The sequence below is a fragment of the Choloepus didactylus genome, chromosome 13 (genome assembly GCF_015220235.1).
Source record: "Choloepus didactylus isolate mChoDid1 chromosome 13, mChoDid1.pri, whole genome shotgun sequence".
Lineage (NCBI taxonomy): Eukaryota > Metazoa > Chordata > Mammalia > Pilosa > Megalonychidae > Choloepus > Choloepus didactylus.
Genome location: NC_051319.1, coordinates 2278867 through 2303325, shown reverse-complemented (window position 1 = coordinate 2303325; position 24459 = coordinate 2278867). Strand labels below are relative to the sequence as shown.

At 38.8% G+C, this 24459-nt stretch overlaps 1 protein-coding gene and 1 pseudogene across 8 annotated transcripts in view; one reads left to right on the top strand and one right to left on the bottom strand.

Annotated features, from left to right (window-relative positions):
- The window catches only part of ERBIN (erbb2 interacting protein), a 196204-nt gene that overhangs the window by 126894 nt on the left and 44851 nt on the right, over positions 1-24459 (bottom strand). For all 8 annotated transcript variants that reach the window (XM_037801905.1, XM_037801906.1, XM_037801904.1 and 5 more), the window contains exon 2: positions 23-70. The gene's annotated coding sequence lies outside the window, so the exon portion shown is untranslated. The remainder of the gene's footprint in view (positions 1-22; positions 71-24459) is intronic.
- LOC119508396 lies at positions 15716-23596 on the top strand (annotated as a pseudogene).

The window sequence follows — 24459 nt, the reverse complement described above, 5'->3', positions numbered from 1 at the left end:
AAAAGAAATTAAATCTACTTACCGCTGAGTTGAATTTCTCTTTCTGATGTTTCTTAATTGAGTCAGCATTCTATGGAAAGCAGAAAGAAAAACAAAAGTAAAAATGGATGCTTGTGACTCTTAAGGAAAATCTCTTCTAATTCATAATTTACCTCAAAAGTGATACTAAATTTCTCAAAAATTCACCATCATTAATTGAAAATAGTTAAGACCAAATAACCAAATCAAATTATTAGGGTCTTTTGAAAATCCACGCACACAAATTAGCAAATAATAAATGGCTAACTTCTTAACCAGTCACTGGGTTGTTCCCATATATTTGTAAACTATTGAGAATCCTCAACTGTAACAAATAGCAAATACGTTTTTATCTAGTACTGAAATCCCATTTATGTGAACTTACTGAGAAATAAGAATAAAGTTCATTAATGCAAATAAAACTCCAATCATTTAAATTTAGCAGTTTCAATGATTCTATGTGGCAGACCCTTTAATTGCTTACAAATTCTATTACCCCTTTCAAGAACTTTGATTTTATTCAGGGTGATAATGGAGCCAGTTACATGCACACTTTCTGAGCTTTGGGGAGGGGTAGGGATGGGGGGTGGGTGTGACAGTTAAGATTAATAACATGTATGATATACTAAAGGCATAGTGAAGACAGAGGAAGAAATTATCAACTATTGAGGACTAAGAATTGCCACAGTTTGTTGTAATGAAAAGACCACTGATTATCTTCACAAGACTACTTCCGGTGGACTGGTTGGGGCAAAACACTGGAGGGAATTAAAAAAAAAGAATAGGAGGATCAAGATGGCAGGGCAAGATGCTTCAGGGCCCTATAACCCCCATAGAAACTTTGGACAACCAGCAAGAACTGACAAAACATCTTCTCAGGGCTCCCAAAATGTTGAAGGACTGCAGTAACAGGGCCAGTGCTAAAGGAAGAAAAAGTCTTCTTAAAGCATTAGCATCTCATGGAACCTTGGCTGCCCCTACCCACCCCTCACTAGCTCAGTGTAGCTTGCACTCCCATGTGGATCCCTGGTCCCAGTTTTGGAGTGAGCAGTGCAACCCTCATGCACATGCTGGAAGTATGTATGTCTGGCCCAAACTGTCTAGAGATCACCAGAGGGATCTGCCGTCTCAGAACTTGCCCTGCATGTAGAAGGCAGCTCAAGAGAGCTCTCCGACTACAGAACACCGTGGAACAGCCTAGGGCAAGGGTCTGCTGGCTATATGACATGCACTACAGTACCCAGGACTCTTAGGAAACAGTTTCCTAGAGAAAAGGGAACATTTGTAATTGGGGGAATTCCTAGAGACACATGCACATGACCCAGACTAGTGTAGAAAAGATCAGGGAGGACCCTACATTTTGGCCTGGAAGTATTCTCATACAACCATTCTATGGATAAACCCTGAAAGAAAACATCTGCACAAGTCAATTTGCAAAGACTAGAAAAGGTGTTTTCTTCCCCCCTCTCCCCCCCAAACTTTTATTTTGTTAGCTCCTGGCATTCAAGGAAAACTTGGTTATATCACTAGGTAGATACAAGCTTATGGAACAGACATTGCAGAGTCAAAATTTCAGTGATAACATTTGTGCTAGTTTGACTATATTATGTCCCCCAAAATGCCATTATCTTTGATGTAATCTTGTGTGGCAGAATCAGTGTTGATTAGATTGTAATTCTTTGGGTGTTTCCATGTGGGTGATGGCTCTGATTGGATAGTTTCCTTGGAGGTGTGGCCCTGCCCATTTAGCATGGACCTTGATGAGTTTACTGGAGCACCATATAAGCTCAGGCAGAAGGAGCGAGCTTGCTACAGCCAAGAGGGACACTTTGAAGAATGCCCAGAAGCTGAGAGAGTAGCTACAGATGAGAGACAGTTTGAAGATGGCCGTTGAAAGCAGAGTTTTGCTCTGGAGAAGCTAAAAGAGGACAAACACCCCAAGAGCAACTAAGAGTGACATTTTTGAGGAACTGCAGCCTAGAGAGGAAAGTCCTGGGAAAAAGCCATTTTGAAACCAGAACTTTGGAGCAGATGCCAGCCACATGCCTTCCCAGCTAACACAGGTTTTCCGGACATCATTGGCCATCCTCCAGTGAAGGTACCCTATTGCTGATGTGTTACCCTGGACACTTTATGGCCTTAAGACTGTAACTGTGTAACCAAATAAACCCCCTTTTATAAAATCCAATCCATCTCTGGTGTTTTGCATTCCAGCAGCATTAGCAAACTAGAACAACATTAAAATATCAAAATGCCCAGGATTCAACAAAAGGTTAAAAAACATACAAAAAGAGGTAGGGCAAGATGGAGACATAGAGAAGTGAGGAATTTAGTTAGTCCTCTAGACTAACTAGTAAAAACCAGGAACAACAAGTAAATAGTCTGCAACAACTCTTAGGTGATATCCTTGACTGGACACACATTGTACACAAGTCGGAAATGGGTGAACAGCTGAGACAGCAGCACAAAACTGTAAGCAAAGCTCCCCAAACAACGGAGATGGCACCCCTCCCCAACTGGCATACAGGCTGAGTTGCAAAACTTCACTGTGGGAAAAAGAAGCAGGATACCTGGAGTAAGGGAAAGCAATTCAACCAAACTCCAACCGTGGTTTTAATTAACAAATTTGTACTACTGAACACAAGCTACAAGCACAGATAAACCCAAAACAATCAGGAAAGGAACCCTGAGGCCTCTCCCAGCAGAGAGGAAGTGGGGCTGACAGAAAAAAAAATACATAAGTAAATAAAAACAGAGGCTTTGGAGATGGCTGAGCTCAGAATACTGGAAAACGGCTGTGTCCCAAGGAAAGGAGCACGGAGAACTGGGTACTAACAGTGGCTGACCAATGAAAATGGGGGCCTGAGGAGTGACACTGAAAAGGGGCATTCTCTCTTTTTCCTTTTTTTCTTTTCCCATTCCAAGTAGCTCATTAGAGAAAGCCTCAGGCATTTTCAATTGTCAGCCTTGATCCAGGCAAGGGTGGAGTTAAGAAAGTCAGAGAGGGAAAGGAGGAATTCAAGTGTAGGAGATAACTCCCTTAAGGGTGTATCTTCCCTAAGAAAAGGAAGGCAAGGCCCAGCTCAAGTGGCTGCCCTCTCTCAGAGAATTCAGACCCCAGGGCCTGGGGGTGGGGGGAATCAGAAACAAGCTTCGCTTCTGAAAACCTCACCCTTGGCCAGGACAGGGTCCGCTGAGAATTAAAGGGTCCACACCTCTTTACACCACTGGGGAGCTGCAGGCTGACAAGCGCCACCTGCTGGGCAGGACAGGAAAATAGCGGCCCAGTCAAAGGAATAAACAAACTTACACTTCAAATGAGATAGAGGAGTTGAAACAACTAATTAAAGATGTTCAAACAAATATGCTAAATCAATTAAAAAATCAAATCAATGAGCTGAGGGAAGATATGGCAAAAGAAATGAAGGATATAAAGAAGACACTGGGCGAACACAAGAAAGAATTCAAAAGTTTGAAAAAACAATTGGCAGAACTCATGGGAATGAAAGGCACAATATGAGAGATGAAAAATACAATGGAGACATCCAACAGCAGATCTGAAGGGGCAGAAGAAAGGATTCAGAAACTGGAGGACAGGACACCTGAAATCCTACACACAAAAAAAACAGATAAGGAAAAGAATGGAAAAATATGAGCAACATCTCAGGGAACTGAATGACATTAAGCACAAGAATGTATGTGTCACAGGTGTACCAGAAGGAGAAGAGAACAGAAAAGGGGCAGAAACAATAATGGAGGAAATAATTACTGAAAATTTCCCATCTCTTATGAAAGACAAAATTACAGATCCAAGAAGAGCAGCATACCCCAAACAGACTAGATCTGAACAGACCCATGCCAAGACCCCTAATAATCAGATTATTAAATGTCAAAGACAAAGAGAATCCAGAAAGCAGCAAGAGAAAAGCAATCCATCACATGCAAGGGACACTTGATAAGACTATGTGAGGATTTCTCAATACAAACCATGGAGATGAGAAGGCAGTAGCATGATATATTTAAGATACTGAAAGAGAAAAACTGCCAACCAAGAATTCTATATCTGGCAAAACTGTCCTTCAAAACTGAGAGAGAGTGTTAAATATTTTCAGACAAACAGACACTGAGAGAGTTTGTGAACAAGATACCTGCTCTACAGGAAATATTAAAGGGAGCACTACAGGCAGATAGGAAAAAACAGAAGACGGAGGTTTGACACACAATATTGGGTGATGGTAGCACAATATGTTAAGTACACCAAACAAAGATGACTGTGAGTACGGTTGAAAGAGGAAGGTTAGGGTAATGTAGAACACCAGAAGGAAAGATAAAAGATAAAGACTGGAACTGTATAACCTAGTGAAACCTAAAGTGGACAATGTTTGTGATTAAAGGTACAATTATAAGAGTGTTTTTACATGAGGGAGAAAAATGAATGTAAACTTTGCAAGGTGATAAAAATGGGACGGCATTGGGGGAAAAATACCATCAATGAAGCTAGAGTCTACAGTTAACAGTAACACTGTAATATGCTTCCATTAATTGTAACAAAGGCAATATACCAAAGTTAATGTCTATAAGTGGAATAAAAGGGAGGGGTATGGGATTCTTGGCACTAGTATTGTTCTCTGACTTTTTTATTGTATTTTAATTTTATTTTTTCTTTTGTTGCTTTTTAGTTGTCATTTTTTCCTCTCTTTTCCTTTTTTCTTTTTTCACCTCTTCCTCTTTCTTTGTGGAAGAAATGAAAATGTCATTATATAAATAGTGGTGGTGAATGCATAACAATGTGATTATACAGGGAACCACTGATGGTTTACTTAGGATGGCATGTATGGTGTATGAATAAAACTATCTAAAAAATAAACAGAGGGATATAGGTACTGGAGAAAATGTGGAGAAACGGATGTACCTAATCACCACTGCTGGGGAAGTAGAATGGTGCAGCCCATCTGGAGGGCAGTGTGGTGGCTCCACAGGAAGCAAAGCATGGGACTGCCATAAGGTCCTGCAACTCAGTTATTGGGTATCTACTTGGAAGAACTAATAAGGGGGACATGAACCAACATTTGCACAGTGGGGTTTATGGTGTCAATATTCATGATTTGCAGTACATGGAGGTGGCCCAAGGGTACACTGACTGATGAACAGAATGGTGAACTGTGGTGTATACATACAATGGAATACTGAGCTGCTACAAGGAGTAAAGTTGTGAGGTGAATGGACATTGAGGACAGTATGTTCAGTGAAATAACCAGAAATGAAAAGAAAAACATCATAATGCCTCACTAATATGGACTAACCATAATGTACAAACTCTGAGAACTGAGTCTGAAAGCACAGGTCATCAGGGGAAGGCTTATAGTAAAGGTTCCTAGACTGTAAGCTCTTATAGCAGTTACATCTATTCCTGAGTTGTAATGGGTATTTCTAAATTCTGAGACGTTGAGCTCTTTGTGTATAACCCGGTTGGTCCCTGGAACTTCAGATATCTGTGTGACACCTGAGACTGAGAGCCAGAGTCCAGCAGCTATGAATGTCAGTCAGCATTATTCCATACAGCAAATATTAAAGAGTCTGAAAAAAGAGATGAGACTTCAATTAGGGATTTGAATGAAATGGACTTGGTTAGGACTAAGGTAAATCAGACTAAAGGGTTAAGGAGGATACTAATGGTGTTTTTAAAATTTCAACTTGTGTGTGAGATCACAGGAAGAAATATTTATTAGGTGCAAAATCAATATTTTTGGTAACAAATTATATAACTTAGCTTGTATGGTCTGTTTATTCAAACAAAATAATTACATGGAACGCTGAATTTGGGCAGAGAATAAAAATGTATCTGCAAAACCCCCTTGAGGGACTGGGGAAAAATGTGGAAATATTGGATTTTCCCACCTGGAAATTAATGATAATCTCACAAGCATTGGGGGCTACCAATTTAGAAGGCCAAGCCCTTGATCTTGGGTTTTGCCCTTATGAAGTTTGGTACTGCAAAGGAGAGGCTAAGCCTACTTATAATTGTGCCTGAGTCACCCCCAGAGAACCTCTTTTGTTGCTCAGATGTGGCCTCTCTCTCTAAGCCAACTCTGTAGATAAACTCACTGCCCTTCCCCCTACATGGGACATGACTCCCAGGGGTGTAAATCTCCCTGGCAACATGGGACATGACTCACAGGGATGAGCTTGGCCCTGGCATCGAGGGATTGAGAAAGCTTTCTTGGACCAAAGGAGGAAGAGAAATGAAACAAAATAAAGTTTCAGTGGCTGAGAGATCTCAAATAGAGTCGAGAGGTCATTCTGGAGGTTATTCTTATGTATGACATAGATACCCCTTTTTAGTTTTTAGTGTATTGGAATAGCTATCAGAATAAACTTGAAACAGCTCAACTGCAACCTAGTATCCTTGATTCTTGAAGACTGTTGTATAACTATATAGCTTACACTGTGTGACTGTGAAAACTTTGTGGCTCCCATCCCCTTTATCCAGTATATGGGCAGATGAATAGAAAAATGAAGACAGAAAGTAAATGAATAATGAGGAGGGATGGAGAACATGGGATGTTTTTGGTGTTCTTTTTACTTTAACTTTTATCCTTATTATTTTCCGTGTGTGGTAATGAAAATGTTCAAAAATTGTGGTGATGAATGCACATATATATAATGGTACTGTGAAAAACTGATTGTACACTGTGGATGATGTGTACAGTATATGAGTATATCTCAATAAAATTGAATTAAAAAAAAAAAAACATACAAAGAAACAGGAAGAGACGGCCCAGGCAAAGAAGAATATTAAAGCATTAGAAACCATCAACAAGAAGGACTAGACCTGGTGCATACCAGACAGAGACTTTTAAAAATGGTCCTAAATATGCTCATAGGGCTAAAGGAAAACCGTAGATGAACAAGAACAGAATATCAAACGAGAGATGGAAATTATGAAAAGGAACTAAACAGAGCTGAAGACAACAATAACAGAAATTAAAAATTCTCTAGAGAAGAGCAATAGCAGATTAGAGCTGGCAGAAGCTACATGCAGTGAACATGAAGATAAGACAACTGAAATCATCCACTGTGAGGAGCAGAAAAGTTAAGAGTTAAAACAAGCCCAAGGAACCTGTGGGACACCATCAAGCATGCCAATATAGACATTACAGGAATCCCAAAAGAGAAAAGGGCAGAGAGAATATTCAAGGAAATACTGGAGGAAAACGAGACAGCAATATACACAGCCAGATACTCAATGAACTCCAAACAGGGTAAAACCAAATAGACTCACATTGTGGCATATTATAATAAGAATGTCGAATGCCAAAGATAGAGAAAATTCTGAAAGCTGCAAGATAGAAACAACACGTTATGTACAAGAGAGCCACAATAAGATTAAATGCCAATTTCTCATTGGAAACCACAGAGGCAAGAAGGCAATGTGATGATATGTTTAAAGTGCTGAAAGTAAAAAATTGCCAACCAAGAATTTTCTATCCAGAAAAACTGCCTTTCAAAAATGAAGGAGAGATTAAGACATTAAAATATTCCCAGATAAACAAAAGCTGGGGGAGTACTGCACCTCTAGATCAGCCCTACCATAGATGTTAAATAGAGTTCTTCAGGTTCTAATACTATTGTATTTTTGTTTGTGACTCTACTTTTTACCTGCTACAGGATCTAAGAGGCAAATACATAAAGTGTAATAATAAATCAGTGGTTTTGTACTCATAATGCATAAACATGTAACTTGTGACAGTAAATACATGAAGAGGGAGGGCGGAGCGGTACAGGAACATAGTTTGTGTATACTATTGAAGTTGTGTATACTATTGAAGTTAAGTTGCTATCAAAACGAAACAAGACTGTTACAGATTGAGGATGCTCTATTTAAGGCCCATGGTAACCACAAAGAAAATAACAAAAAATATGCAAGCCCATAGAGACAGAAATCAAGAGTACAGGTTGCCAGGGTAGGGGGCCGGTAGGGAATGGAGAATTTATGTAAATGGGATGAGAGTTTCTATTTGGGCAGGTTGGAAAGTTTTAGTAATGGAAGGTGGTGAAGCTTCAACAATATTGTGAATATGATTAATCCCATTGCATGTTGGGTTTTGGAGAGGTTGAGATGGGCAACGTATGGAAGGGAGGGAAGGAGGGAGGGAGGGAGGGAGGGAGGAAGGAAGGAAGGAAGGAAGGAAGGAAGGAAAAAGAAGAAAAAGAGCAAGTAGACAATAACAATTAAAAACATGATCCTGGTTGGGATACAGCAAGGGAGGAGATAAGGCTCAAAGGGACATTATTAAGACATATGAAAAAACTGGGATATAGACTTGAGGCTTTACATCAATGTTAAAATTCTCGAACTTGATAACTGTACTTAAGGTGATTTACGTGAGTGAAAATCCTTTTTAGGAAATATAAATGGCAGTATTAAGTATTCAAAGAGCATGATATGTACAACCTACTCTCAAGTGTTAAAAAAATAGATAGATGGTGCTTATATTATTTTTCTAACTGTCCTAAAGTTTGAACATATTTTGAAATTAAAAGTTTAAAAAAAAAAAAAGAATAGGAGCTAGAGATAGTAAATATAGACAACTCAAGTAGTTTTGTTATTAAGGTTCAGAAAAATAGAACAGTAGCCAAAGCAGAGTAGGAATCAAGGGAAATAACAGAAGGTACAGGCAGATGAAAATAATCTGGTAAAGTACAAGATTAAAAAATTTTTAACGGCATTTGGGCAACCATTCATAAAGTGCTCTACCAAAAATATCCAGGCAATAAAAAGTTGCTAATGAGGAGGAAACACAACAAAACAAACCTCAGGTAAGACCAGCTGAATAAAATTCACCTAGGATATTTTTCAAAAATGCAGATGACAACATCTTATCCCTAGAAACTTTGAGTTAAGAGATTAGGTATAACGTTCTAGAGTCCTTACCTTGAACAAAATCCTATATGATCTTTTTTGTTTTTCTCCCACTTTTAAAAACTTTTTATTACAGAAATTTTGAAACACATACAAAAGAGAATTTATAATAGTTCCTATACGTCCAAAACATAGTTTTAAAAATAATCAATACATGGTCAATTTTTTTCATATATACCCAGACCGCCATCCTTCAGTCCTCTCTACGCACCCCTGTCACTGGGGATTATTTTGACTAAACTATGCAAAAACTATACTAAACTATACAGTTTGAGGATTACTATAAAAACTGAAAAATGAAATAACTACAAAGGTTTTTTGTTCTATTTACTATATTATACTCCCTTATTGATCTAAGGAAATCACAATGGCTAGATTTTAAGAAAATTTATATTAGACTAATCTTTCTAAATGGGTACAGAAGTTAAACGCAGAGCAAAGGTTTATCAGGTATGCCCAAAGTTATTATTAGTATTTTAGTAATTATTTAAGATCATTTTAGTTTCATCACAGCAATCATAGTGTTTGCTAGTCTCTATATTTGTTCTTAGTTCTGAGGTATTTTATGGGCATTATGAAACCATGACCAATAACTATATGAATAGTAAATGCTGAAAAGGATAATACAAAAAAGAATAATGGGAAGGTAGGAAGAGTAAAGTTTAAAAACAAAAACTTATGTAATAAAAAAATTATAAATGATATTTAAGAGCAATTCTGAAGGACAACAAGAAAAGCACTCAATGTGTAAAGTATGTAACAAATACAGAGCAAGAAATGAGGAAAGGAGACTAAGGAAATGGCAAAGTTCCACACTTACAGATAGAAGATCAACATCAAATATGACCCCTATTAGCCTAATTCTATACAAGAGAAAACTGAGTTTCTTCAATATCAGCACAGCTAAGCTTTTATAACTACAGTTAGACTATATAAGCCTAAAAAATATGAAATTAGATTCATTTTTTGGGATGTGGATTACAATTGTCCCAGTACCATTTGTTAAAAGACAAATCTTTCTCCAATTAACTGCCATAGTCCCTATGTTAAAAATCAATTGACTATATTTGTATGGGTCTATTTCTGGATTCTTTATTATGTTCCACTGATCTATTATTTGTCTATTGTTTTGCCAATACCATATTAACTTGATCACTGTAGCTTTACAGTTAGTCTTGAATTCAGGCAGTCTTTATTTCTTACTGTAGAACTGCTATCAAGTCTATGCAATTACTTTTATTTAAGATAAACAGTTCTAGAATCTCAATTTGGTTTCTTTAGAGTTTCCACTCTTCTCCTGAAATAACCAATTCCTCACATACCATCCTGAAAATTGCTTTCAAGTCCTTGTCCAAGTCATCTATATGTTGCTTCTGTTGACATATAAATGTGATTGCACAATCACATTTCCCACAAGCCATTAAAAAAATAATAATCCCTTGACCCTGCATTCCCCTTTAGGTAATACCATATCTTTTTTTTCTTCCCATTTAATTCAGACTTCTTGAAAGGGAAAAACTCAAGTCATTCTTTGTACTTTTTCCCACTTCTCAATCTTCAATCCACTACTCTCTGACTACAATCCTCACTACACGAAGAAATTACCTTCTAAATGACCGATGAACAAATTCAATTCACATTGTTTTCATGTAGCCTCGATTGCGCATTCCACCTTTCATTCATTCTTTATTTTTTCTTACTCTTCCTTTAACGTACAACTAAGGCTGTAAGTCCAGCAGAAGCCTTTCTAAACCAGCAATTTGGAATTAGGTTTCTCTTCTCTGTACTCCCACGTTACCCATGTACACCTCTATCACTGCACATATTATTTAAATTTTATTAATTAGTCTCTCCTACTAAGCTAAAGGAAGAAATCATGCCTCTATTATGTTAGAAAGTAATTTAATATAAAATAGTAATGCCTAGGATAAAATCAGAATACATGCTCCTCTACCACTTAAAGTTAGGTACAGGCAGATGACTTTGAACAATGAAAGGAGTAAAGTGCATATGGAACTCAAAGACATCAAATGTGCTTTAACATGCCATCTTTCTCCTCTGCAAAAGCATCAGTTACCTCAGAAAGAACAGAATTTGCTAGAATAGGAGGAGCTGTCAACTAAGAAAACAAGAAAGTAGAAATAAGAAATGCATGTGATATATCTGATGTTTGATGGTGAAGGAAAGGACTCAGGACAGTAGTTGAAGAGTCAGGAAAAGACTTACTTAAACTAGGTAATTATGAATGTTTTCAACTTCAAAAGATGTGTCAATGAAAAAATACATATTGAAAATGCAGAAGTAATGGAAGACACTACAGAAAAGATGGATAATGGTCAAGCAACCTCCTGAAAATAGGAGGAACATCATGAAGCATTCAAATTGAGGGATTAAAACAAGAATGCAATAAGAGTACCCATTGCTATGAGAAAAAAGAAGTAGGAAAAACAAGGATGGATGAAAGGAGACGATTGGTGGTAAATGAAGGTAAGTTAATGGCCGTCATGCTTACTGACCTCTAACCTTCTCTGTGTTGTATAAGGCTAAATCATTCTTGCAGAAGGAGGGACAGATTACCACAGCTTGAAATAAATGCCATATGTAATAGGAAGAGAGAAAAATGAAGGCTGAACAGTAATGGCACCAGTAAGAATAATCATGGTTTCAACCGCAGGTTTTTTTGTTTCTACTGTAAGGCTTCTCTTTCTCAAAGGGCAAGGGCATATAAATGGTCAAACTAAACCAAGCCTGGGGATCAGCACTGTGGAAAACCTTTTAAGAGCATAGTTAATTTACTTCATATTAATTAGGCACCTATGACACACCAGCAATGACTGTACAGAGTTAGAGCATGTGGCCTAAGTTCATTCTGTTGATGAACTCATCTATTCAGTGAAAGTGTTAACATTTAAAAAAAATCTATCCATTCATCCACCCTGACTAGAAACATGACATCTCTGGATCAAAGAACAGACTGTTTACTCACACATCATCTTTGCAGTGACAGTTCCCACTCCCTAATCCCCCAAGGGATGACACAATGAGGCCCAAGTATAACAGCATGTACAGGGAGCTTTGCACCACAGAGGAATGCCAAAATCATAAGATTTGAAGATTATATATGTAAGGCAGATGGCAGATATACCAATTCTCTCCCCTTCAGACAGAGGTGTGGGAGAGAAAGGACAGAGACCCTTGCTCCACAATGTAAACAAATACTCTCTGGGAAAGGGAAGGGACTACCTAGAATGTAAGCAAACATTTCCAGAGTGAAAGGTGAGGAAAGGAATCTTACGAGTTTTCTTACCCTTAGAATATAAGAAAAGGGCTCTAGGGGAGATGAGTTTATTTGTAATAGCCCAAAACTGGAAACAAACAAATGTCCTTCAATGGCTGAATGGTTAAATAACCATACCAAGGACTACTACTAAACAATAAAAGAGTGCATATGGAAGTCTATTTCTTAGGGAATATAAGGGGCATTCAAATTCTTGTAAAAGGGGGAATTGTGTGGCCATGAGCACATACTTAGGGCAAGACACATGGCTCAGATAAGACAGACAAGACTCCATGCTTTTGCCTCTGACTGATCTTCTTGATAGGAGGGCTAAACTTAGAAGGAGAGCACCAGTCAAAACAGAACTGATTTGCAAACTGAAAGATACTCTTTTGCACTGGTTTGTTGGTTTTTGTTAGTTTCTGATACTCAAGGAAATCTCTTGACATATAACTAGCTGAATACAAAACTGGATATGAACTTAAGGAACAGACAGCTCAGGAAATAAATCCCAGAGTTAACACTTTAAAATATTAAAATGTGGGATGGTGAAAGGAAATGAAATAAGCTTCAGTGGCAGAGATTCCAAAAGGAGCCAAGAGGTCACTCTGGTGGGCACTCTTATGCACACTTTAGACAACCCTTTTTAGGTTCTAAAGAATTGGGGTAGCTGGTGGTGGATACCTGAAACTATCAAACTACAACCCAGAACCCATGAATCTCGAAGACAGTTGTATAAAAATGTAGCTTATGAGGGGTGACAATGGGATTGGGAAAGCCATAAGGACCACACTCCACTTTGTCTAGTTTATGGATGGATGAGTAGAAAAATAGGGGAATGAAACAAACAGACAAAGGTACCCAGTGTTCTTTTTTACTTCAATTGCTCTTTTTCACTCTAATTATTATTCTTGTTATTTTTGTGTGTGTGCTAATGAAGGTGTCAGGGATTGATTTGGGTGATGAACGTACCACTATGTAATGGTACTGTAAACAATCGAAAGTACGATTTGTTTTGTATGACTGCATGGTATGTGAATATATCTCAATAAAATGAAGATTTAAAAAAAAAAAATGTGGGATGGGGGATGATTTGGGTGTTCTTTTTTCACTTTTATTTTCTATTCTTGTTCTGGTTCTTTCTGATGTAAGGAAAATGTTCAGAGATAGATTGTGGTGATTAACGCATAACTATGTTATCATACTGTGGACAGTGGATTGTATACCATGGATGATTGTATGGTGTGTGAATGTATTTCAATAAAACTGAATTTAATTAAAAAAAAAAAACCAAATCTATTGTATGTAACTTACTATTTCATAATTTCTATGAATCCATCCTAAATGGGGAAAACCAAACAAAACAATACCTGGAAAAAAAGCTGGATATGGAGACCTTGATCACTGCTTTCTTCATAATACCTTTAACTGCCCAAAAACAGTACCATAATTAAATAAATTGTACTATTTGCACTGTTAAAAAAAATATTAAAATGTACAGTGTACAACAAAAGATTACAAGGCAAATAAAGATTACAGGAAATGATGGTGTATCCAAAGGAACAAGATAAAAATCCAAAAACCATCAGCAAAGAAAATCAGACCTTGGACACACCAGACAAAGAGAAGAGAAAAAAAAAGAGAGAAGGAACTGAAGGATATGAAGGAAATAATGAATGAACAATATGAGATTCACAAAGAAAAAGAAATTTTTAAAAGGAACCAAACAGAAATATTGGAGTTGAAGACCACAGTAACGAAATGAAAAATTCTCTACAGAATTTCAACCACAGATTGGAACTCAAAGAATAATCAGTAGATTCAAAAAATGAGACAACTGAAATGATTCAGGCTGAGAAGCAGAAAGAAAAAGGAATGAAAGCAAATGAAAAGAGCCTAAGAGATCTGTGGGATACCATGAAGAAAACAGCTGTATTATGGGAGTCCCAGAAGAAGTAAAAAGAAGGAGGCAGAAGGAATAGTGGAAGAAACAATAGCAGAGAATTTCCCAAATTTAACCAAGGACAAAAATATACACATTTCAGAAGCCCAACACATGGCAAACAGGATTACACTCAAGGAGAATAATACCCAGATACAGTGTAGTCAAACATGCAAAAGCCAAGGACAAGGAGGGTCCTGAAAGTGCAACAGGAAAGCAACATGCTATGTAAGGGAATCAGAAGATGCAAAGTTACAAAGTTGGAACAAAGGAGCCCAAATAGTTTGATGTGAAGAGAAAACAATAGGACAGAATAGCATATATGAACTTAAGAGTGAAATAGTTCCAAACATACAGGAGAAAGGTAATTACCACTGCTAGCAGATAAAATTAGGAGGGTAGGGAAAGGATTTTTAAGTTATATAGGGATGAGGTTAGGATTGTCAGCAGAGGACCAGAATTTAAAAGCTGTGAATGCCATGCTAATTAATGTGGATTTTACCCTGTAAGCTGGAGTTTTTAAAAGTGTTAAAAAAAAAAAAAAAAAAAGCAAAAGCATGACATTCCAAATTGAGTTTCAGATAGATCCTTCCATTAGTAATGTGGAAGTAAAATCAATCCTAATATTATTTAGCCAATTCCGTAACTTACAGACATAGGAGAAATGTCAGTTACCTAGTATTTTATATTAAAGTTCTTAAAATAAGTATGAGTAGTTAAAAGCAAAGGAAGACATTCTGCAAAAATCTATCCATCATCTAATGCATGCCAGTGTTGGGAAGGGTCACAGACACACTCAAACGGCTATCACCCAGCCCTTGCCTACCACCCTCCTTTCCCCCTCTTGCTGGTGTGCAGGTGTTCAGTATGTTTCCATTTTTACTTGTTTGCATGCACATTTTCAGTATGTTTCCAGTTCACAAGACACCGCAAGCAGCCTGTGTTAAATCTCTGCTGGCAGATGTTAAATCTCAACCAGCCCCAGCTGCTTGCCAGGGAACAAAGTAGCCTGATGAATGCTTTTTGCACACTGGCAGGGCCCCTTCACCCTTGAGTGTACAAAATTCCGACACTTGCCTGGCACTGGCCTGTGGGCAGCCATTCACACTCTCCGCAAGGCTGCTGGCCTTGGCCAGCGCAGCACGGGCAGAGAGAGCATGCTACATGCTCACTCAGTGGCAACAGCACCAGCGTTAGTCAGCCCTCACACTCTTCCCTTCACTGGGGTGCCAACCTCACCCACCCACTGGCTTGCCTGCCTGCCCTGTGCCACATAAAACAAGGTACCAGGGGACACAAAGTGGCAGGAGGCATACAGCCCCAACCAGCTTAGTCGTGGGAGTTGGTGTGGCAGCTATGGCAGAGGACAAAAGCAACAAGGACAAGGGCCACCTACCCACTCCCTGCACATAGCATCGCTCTACTCTGCTGACCAGTCATCAGGAGTGTAGGCAGAGAGGTGGGATGAAGTGATAGGGAAGGTATTTGCAGAGTCTTCTGTAGGATCAGAGAGCATGCCTATTGTAATCAGAAAATTCCAAGTGCGGCGGCAGGGATGGATGAACAAACTCTTTAGCTAAATACAAATGCTAATTCAGACTTTAGACAAAGGTGATGATCATATAAAGTTTTTCTGCTTTCAAGTACGAGAACATCAAGTTTAAATACAAACACTCAGAACTAACTACCGTTCAACAACAGCTAATTAGGGAGACGCATATCTTGCCTTCAGATTCAGATGCTGAATCCCCAAATAGAGAAGACTTTTATATGAAATAAAGCAGCCCAATTCTTCACCTTCACCTTGCTCTTTCGTTATAGAATATCTCACTTAATAGCCCAAGAATTTTTTTTTAACTTTCTTTCAGCAGTGGACCTAAATCCAGTGGTTGTGGATATGTACCTCCAAATCCTCATGGCTACTGACTCAGAGTTGGTGGATCATGATTAGTGTACGCATCAGAGGAGGCCTGTAGGAATACCCTAATAAAAGATACCATGAGGGAGTAGTACATTCCAAATCTGGTGGATTCATGGCACCAAATTTTACAAAACAATCTAGATACTAACTCAGAAGTGACATGTCAGTGCCTTGAAATAGTTGGGGTTCATGTCTCTTGAATAGCCCCTATAGCCAATGACAGGTTTATAAATATGTTGCTAGGTAATATACAATAGAAAGTCCACAGGAAGGATCATGTGACTGTTTATTTGAAAATGTAAATTAAGGAATAGACCCTGTTGATAAAATGAAGCTACTTGAATCAATACGTCAAGTATTATAGTCTGTTGGGTTTTTCAGCATTGACCAGGAACGTGATGTTGACTTCCTGGCCAGAGTTTCTACACTGGGAAATGGAGTGTAACAGTCACTGACAGTTACCTGGACTAAATCAATTAAGAATGGAGATATCAAGAATGCTCAAGAGACACTACAAACTTGTTATGATTATCTTCATATTTTGAAACAGCTTATAGTGTTTTTGGATAAGAAAAAGGTAATGTAGGGGTAATCATATTGGCTGTCATGAAAAAAAGTTCTCATAATGAAGACTAAAACTTTGAAAATGAGGATGAAGAAGAAGCCATGTTTACACAATACAAAACAGCTGAAGTCATTGTTGGACAAGCTTGCTCAAGTCTTACCAGAATTACTGGTGGCTTCTGTTTGCAGAACTTTTAGTTCAACACTTCAAGACTGGCAGACCACACAACTTATGGAAGATGAAATAGCAATAAAATTGCTGTGTATGTTGGCGGAAGTTCTTCAAGGATCTCACGGTGCTCACTTCTTAGGTGATGTTTCAAAAGCTAGTGCTTTGCAGGATATGATGTGAACTTTGTGATGTCAGAAATTAGTTCCTATCACCATACATCCATGACTGGAGTTCTTTGAAACTGTTGTTAGATATGAAAAGTTTTGCACTGTTGAACCTAAACACGTTCTATGTGTACTAATGGCTTTCTTGGATCACAGAGGTCTGTAACATTCTAGTGAAAAAGTACAGAGCAGAACCGCTTATCTGTTTTCCAGATTTGTCAAATCCCTCAACGAACAAACAAATCCTCTCGATGAGGATATTCTGAATAGAATATAAGATTTATTAGAGCTTTCTCCACCTGAGAATGGTTACCAGTCCTTGTTAAGCAGCAATGATCAGCTATTTTATCAGACAGCGGGAGTGCTGATTGTTAATGGTGAACACAAAACAGAAAGGAAGCAAACATTAATGAGGAGTCTGCTGACTCCACTAATGGAGAAAATTAAAATTCTGTTGGAAAAACTGATGCTGGCACAAGATGAAGAAAGGCAGGCATCTCTAACAGACTACCTCAACAATGATGTTGGATTTTCCAGCCAAACCAGCAATGCTTTCAGCAACAAGCAAACTGTAATCAATTTACAATGTGGCTGTTCCGAAGCTTAGCTGGGCTATTTACAGACATTCTTGCCAGCCCTCAATTACCCCTTACAAAAGAATATTCTCAGAAGTGGAGTTTGTACTTTCCTTCATCACATGATTATATGCCTAGAGAAAGAAGTTGTTCCATACATACCGTCTTCCTCAGAGCATATGCTCAAAGACTGTGAAGCAAAAGACCTCCCCAAGTTCATTCCTCTTATCAACAAGATTACAGCCAAATTGGAGATAAAGATATTTCCATTTTTACAACAAATGTTCATATCCAGCCAAGAATACTTTATCCAGCAAAGCTCTCCTTCAAATTTGAGGGAGAGCTTAAATTTTTCACAGACAAACAAATGCTGAGAGAATTTGCTAACAAGAGACCTGCCCTACTAGAGATACTCAAGGGAGCCCTACAGACAGAGAAACAAAGAAAGGACAGAGAGACTTGGAGAAAGGTTCAGTACTAAACAGATTCGGTATGGGTACAACAAAGGATATTAATAGACAGAGGGGAAAAATATGACAAACATAAACCAAAGGATAAGATGGCTGATTCAAGAAATGCCTTCACGGTTATAACGTTGAATGTAAATGGATTAAACTCCCCAATTAAAAGATATAGATTCGCAGAATGGATCAAAAAAAATGAACCATCAATATGTTGCATACAAGAGACTCATCTTAGACACAGGGACACAAAGAAACTGAAAGTGAAAGGATGGAAAAAAATATTTCATGCAAGCTACAGCCAAAAGAAAGCAGGTGTAGCAATATTAATCTCAGATAAAATAGACTTTAAATGCAGGGATGTTTTGAGAGACAAAGAAGGCCACTACATACTAATAAAAGGGGCAATTCAACAAGAAGAAATAACAATCGTAAATGTCTATGCACACAATCAAGGTGCCACAAAATACATGAGAGAAACACTGGCAAAACTAAAGGAAGCAATTGATGTTTCCACAATAATTGTGGGAGACTTCAACACATCACTCTCTCCTATAGATAGATCAACCAGACAGAAGACCAATAAGGAAATTGAAAACCTAAACAATCTGATAAATGAATTAGATTTAACAGACATATACAGGACATTACATCCCAAATCACCAGGATACATATACTTTTCTAGTGCTCACGGAACTTTCTCCAGAATAGATCATACGCTGGGACATAAAACAAGCCTCAATAAATTTAAAAAGATTGAAATTATTCAAAGCACATTCTCTGACCACAATGGAATACAATTAGAAGTCAATAACCATCAGAGACTTAGAAAATTCACAAATACCTGGAGGTTAAACAACACACTCCTAAACAATCAGTGGGTTAAAGAAGAAATAGCAAGAGAAATTGCTAAATATATAGAGACGAATGAAAATGAGGACACAACATACCAACATCTATGGGATGCAGCAAAAGCAGTGCTGAGGGGGAAATTTATAGCACTAAACGCATATATTAAAAAGGAAGAAAGAGCCAAAATCAAAGAACTAATGGATCAACTGAAGAAGCTAGAAAATGAACAGCAAACCAATCCTAAACCAAGTACAAGAAAAGAAATAACAAGAATTAAAGCAGAAATAAATGACATAGAGAACAAAAAAACAATAGAGAGGATAAATATCACCAAAACTTGGTTCTTTGAGAAGATCAACAAGATTGACAAGCCCCTAGCTAGACTGACAAAATCAAAAAGAGAGAAGACCCATATAAACAAAATAATGAATGAAAAAGGTGACATAACTGCAGATCCTGAAGAAATTAAAAAAATTATAAGAGGATATTATGACCAACTGTATGGCAACAAACTGGATAATGTAGAAGAAATGGACAATTTCATGGAAACATATGAACAACCTAGACTGACCAGAGAAGAAATAGAAGACCTCAATCAACCCATCACAATCAAAGAGATCCAATCAGTCATCAAAAATCTTCCCACAAATAAATGCCCAGGGCCAGATGGCTTCACAGGGGAATTCTACCAAACTTTCCAGAAAGAACTGACACCAATCTTACTCAAACTCTTTCAAAACATTGAAGAAAATGGAACACTACCTAACTCATTTTATGAAGCTAACATCAATCTAATACCAAAACCAGGCAAAGATGCTACAAAAAACGAAAACTACCGGCCAATCTCCCTAATGAATATAGATGCAAAAATCCTCAACAAAATACTTGCAAATCGAATCCAAAGACACATTAAAAAAATCATACACCATGACCAAGTGGGGTTCATTCCAGGCATGCAAGGATGGTTCCACATAAGAAAATCAATGTATCACAACATATTAAAAATTCGAAAGGGAAAAATCAAATGATCATCTCAATAGACGCTGAAAAAGCATTTAACAAAATCCAACATCCGTTTTTGATAAAAACACTTCAAAAGGTAGGAATTGAAGGAAACTTCCTCAACATGATAAAGAGCATATATGAAAAACCCACAGCCAGCATAGTACTCAATGGTGAGAGACTGAAAGCCTTCCCTCTAAGATCAGGAACAAGACAAGGATGCCCGCTGTCACCACTGTTATTCAACATTGTGCTGGAAGTGCTAGCCAGGGCAATCCGGCAAGACAAAGAAATAAAAGGCATCCAAATTGGAAAAGAAGAAGTAAAACTGTCATTGTTTGCAGATGATATGATCTTATATCTGGAAAACCCTGAGAAATCGACGATACAGCTACTAGAGCTAATAAACAAATTTAGCAAAGTAGCGGGATACAAGATTAATGCACATAAGTCAGTTAATGTTTCTATATGCTAGAAATGAACAAACTGAAGAGACACTCAAGAAAAAGATACCATTTTCAATAGCAACTAAAAAAATCAAGTACCTAGGAATAAACTTAACCAAAGATGTAAAAGACCTATACAAAGAAAACTACATAACTCTACTAAAAGAAATAGGAGGGGACCTTAAAAGATGGAAAAATATTCCATGTTCATGGATAGGAAGGCTAAATGTCATTAAGATGTCAATTCTACCCAAACTCATCTACAGATTCAATGTAATCCCAATCAAAATTCCAACAACCTACTTTGCAGACTAGGAAAAGCTAGTTATCAAATTTATTTGGAAAGGGAAGATGCCTCGAATTGCTAAAGACACTCTAAAAAAGAAAATCGAAGTGGGAGGACTTACACTCCCTGACTTTGAAGCTTATTATAAAGCCACAGTCGCCAAAACAGTGTGGTACTGGCACAAAGATAGACATATGGATCAATGGAATCGAATTGAGAATTCAGAGATAGACCCTCAGATCTATGGCCGACTGATCTTTGATAAGGCCCCCAAAGTCACTGAACTGAGCCATAATGGTCTTTTCAACAAATGGGGCTGGGAGAGTTGGATATCCATATCCAAAAGAATGAAAGAGGACCCCTACCTCACCCCCTACACAAAAATTAACTCAAAATGGACCAAAGATCTCAATATAAAAGAAAGTACCATAAAACTCCTAGAAGATAATGTAGGAAAACATCTTCAAGACCTTGTATTAGGCGGCCACTTCCTAGACTTTACACCCAAAGCACAAGCAACAAAAGAGAAAATAGATAAATGGGAACTCCTCAAGTTTAGAAGTTTCTGCACCTCAAAGGAATTTCTCAAAAAGGTAAAGAGGCAGCCAACTCAATGGGAGAAAATTTTTGGGAACCATGTATCTGACAAAAGACTGATATCTTGCATATATAAAGAAATCCTACAACTCAATGACAATTGTACAGACAGCCCAATTGTAAAATGGGCAAAAGATATGAAAAGACAGTTCTCTGAAGAGGAAATACAAATGGCCAAGAAACACATGAAAAAATGTTCAGCTTCACTAGCTATTAGAGAGATGAAAATTAAGACCACAAGGAGATACCATCTAACACCGGTTAGAATGGCTGCCATTAAACAAACAGGAAACTACAAATGCTGGAGGGGATGTGGAGAAATTGGAACTCTTATTCATTGTTGGTGGGACTGTATAATGGTTCAGCCACTCTGGAAGTCAGTCTGGCAGTTCCTTAGAAAACTAGATATAGAGTTACCATTCGATCCAGCGATTGCACTTCTCGGTATATACCCGGAAGATCGGAAAGCAGTGACACGAACAGATATCTGCACGCCAATGTTCATAGCAGCATTATTCACAATTGCCAAGAGAGGGAAACAACCCAAATGTCCTTCAACAGATGAGTGGATAAATAAAATGTGGTATATACACACGATGGAATACTACGCGGCAGTAAGAAGGAACGATCTCGTGAAACATATGACAACATGGATGAACCTTGAAGACATAATGCTGAGCGAAATAAGCCAGGCACAAAAAGAGAAATATTCTATGCTACCACTAATGTGAACTTTGAAAAATGTAAAACAAATGGTTTATAATGTAGAATGTAGGGGAACTAGCAGTAGAGAGCAATTAAGGAAGGGGGAACAATAATCCAAGAAGAACAGATAAGCTATTTAACGTTCTGGGGATGCCAAGGAATGACTATGGTCTGTTAATTTCTGATGGATATAGTAGGAACAAGTTCACAGAAATGTTGCTATATTAGGTAACTTTCTTGGGGTAAAGTAGGAACATGTCGGAAGTTAAGCAGTTATCTTAGGTTAGTTGTCTTTTTCTTACTCCCTTGTTATGGTCTCTTTGAAATGTTCTTTTATTGTATGTTTGCTTTCTTTTTAACTTTTTTTTCATACAGTTGATTTAAAAAAGAAGGGAAAGTTAAAAAAAAAAAAAAAGAAAGAAAAACAAGGAAAAAAAAAGATGTAGTGCCCCCTTGAGGAGCCTGTGGAGAATGCAGGGGTATTTGCCTACCCCACCTTGATGGTTGCTAACATGACCACAGACATAGGGGACTGGTGGTTTGATGGGTTGAGCCCTCTACCATAAGTTTTACCCTTGGGAAGACGGTTGCTGCAAAGGAGAGGCTAGGCCTCCCTATGGTTGTGCCTAAGAGCCTCCTCCCAAATGCCTCTTTGTTGCTCAGATGTGGCCCTCTCTCTCTGGCTAAGCCAACTTGAAAGGTGAAATCATTGCCTTCCCCCCTACGTGGGATCAGACACCCAGGGGAGTGAATCTCCCTGGCAACGTGGAATATGACTCCCGGGGAGGAATGTAGACCTGGCATCGTGGGACGGAGAACATCTTCTTGACCAAAAGGGGGATGTGAAAGGAAATGAAATAAGCTTCAGTGGCAGAGATTCCAAAAGGAGCCGAGAGGTCACTCTGGTGGGCACTCTTACGCACACTTTAGACAACCCTTTTTAGGTTCCAAAGAATTGGGGTAGCTGGTGGTGGATACCTGAAACTATCAAACTACAACCCAGAACCCATGAATCTCGAAGACAGTTGTATAAAAATGTAGCTTATGAGGGGTGACAATGGGATTGGGAAAGCCATAAGGACCACACTCCACTTTGTCTAGTTTATGGATGGATGAGTAGAAAAATAGGGGAAGGAAACAAACAAACAGACAAAGGTACCCAGTGTTCTTTTTTACTTCAATTGCTCTTTTTCACTCTAATTATTATTCTTGTTATTTTTGTGTGTGTGCTAATGAAGGTGTCAGGGATTGATTTAGGTCATGAATGTACAACTATGTAATGGTACTGTAAACAATCGAAAGTACGATTTGTTTTGTATGACTGCGTGGTATGTGAATATATCTCAATAAAATGAAGATTAAAAAAAAAAAAAAAAAAAAAGATACAGCAGGGTCCTCAGGCTCACAATGAATGGGTCCAAGCCTGCAGGTACCCCAAAGATGAAGGTGGTGGAGAGGCAAAACATGTTCAAGCTGAACAACACATTTCTGCCCTGGACCAGTCACCTACAGCCCAAGAGGGGTCCTTCACCCATCTCTGGGCCAGCGCATCTCTCCAGACTTTCCAGCAAGTGATCCAGTCTGGTGGAGTCAATGTGAATGAGGGGAGTGGTGTGGAGCTGATGGGGAGCCGTGCCCCCCTGACCCTGCTGTGTCTCCAGGTACAAGTAAGAGTTCTGCCCTTTCTATAACATGAGGCAGAATGAGCAGACCTTTTGCTGGAATGCCTACAGTGGGATCCTCAGCATCTAGCATAGTGGGACATCATCAACAACACATTCAGGGGCATGTGGATGTGGGAGGGTGACTCATGTGGATCCAAGAGCAGACAGACCAAGGTGAGGCCCCAGGAGGCCTGCAGTGCAAGGGACCCATGCACCCACTGCCCACCAAAGTCTCCCCCCCCCCCAGGTGGACCTCGCACGCAGAAAAAGCAACAGGGAACATCTGTGACTAGGCGCTGATGCTCAAGACCCCTCTGGTCTGCCACCTCCACACTTTGTAGTGTACCCAACCCTGCTGGAGGCCCTGCAGCTGAGGTGGGACCAGGCAGCACAGCAGTTGGGTGATGAGCTGATCAAGGCCAAGAGCTATGGAAAGTTGGTAAGGGCACTTTTTGAGGACACTGGCTAGTTAAAGATGTCAGAGGAAAACACATTGGCCCAGCAAGAAGAAGGTTCAAAGGGCTTGATGTCTGAGACCTTGGATGACTGCAGTTAAGTCATATAAAGACCAGACTATAAGGAGATCAAAAGGCTGGAAGTCTAACTGGCCTGCATGGCACTCCCTACTCACAGCCATGGAAACCTCTAACTCCAAGCAGCTGAGCCACCAGACACCTACAGACAGGGTCCCAGAGCAGCTACAATGTGGCCCAGGGCAGCATGGGAACGTCCTGTGACACTGGGTCATCCAGGGGCTCGAGGACAATCTCGACCCATGTCACCCACAGATCAACACGGCAGCAAACGCTACAGGGAAGAACCATTTCCTCTCAGAACCTTCTGGACAGGCAGGGGACAGACTCTCAGGGAACAGCCAAAGTAAAGATTCA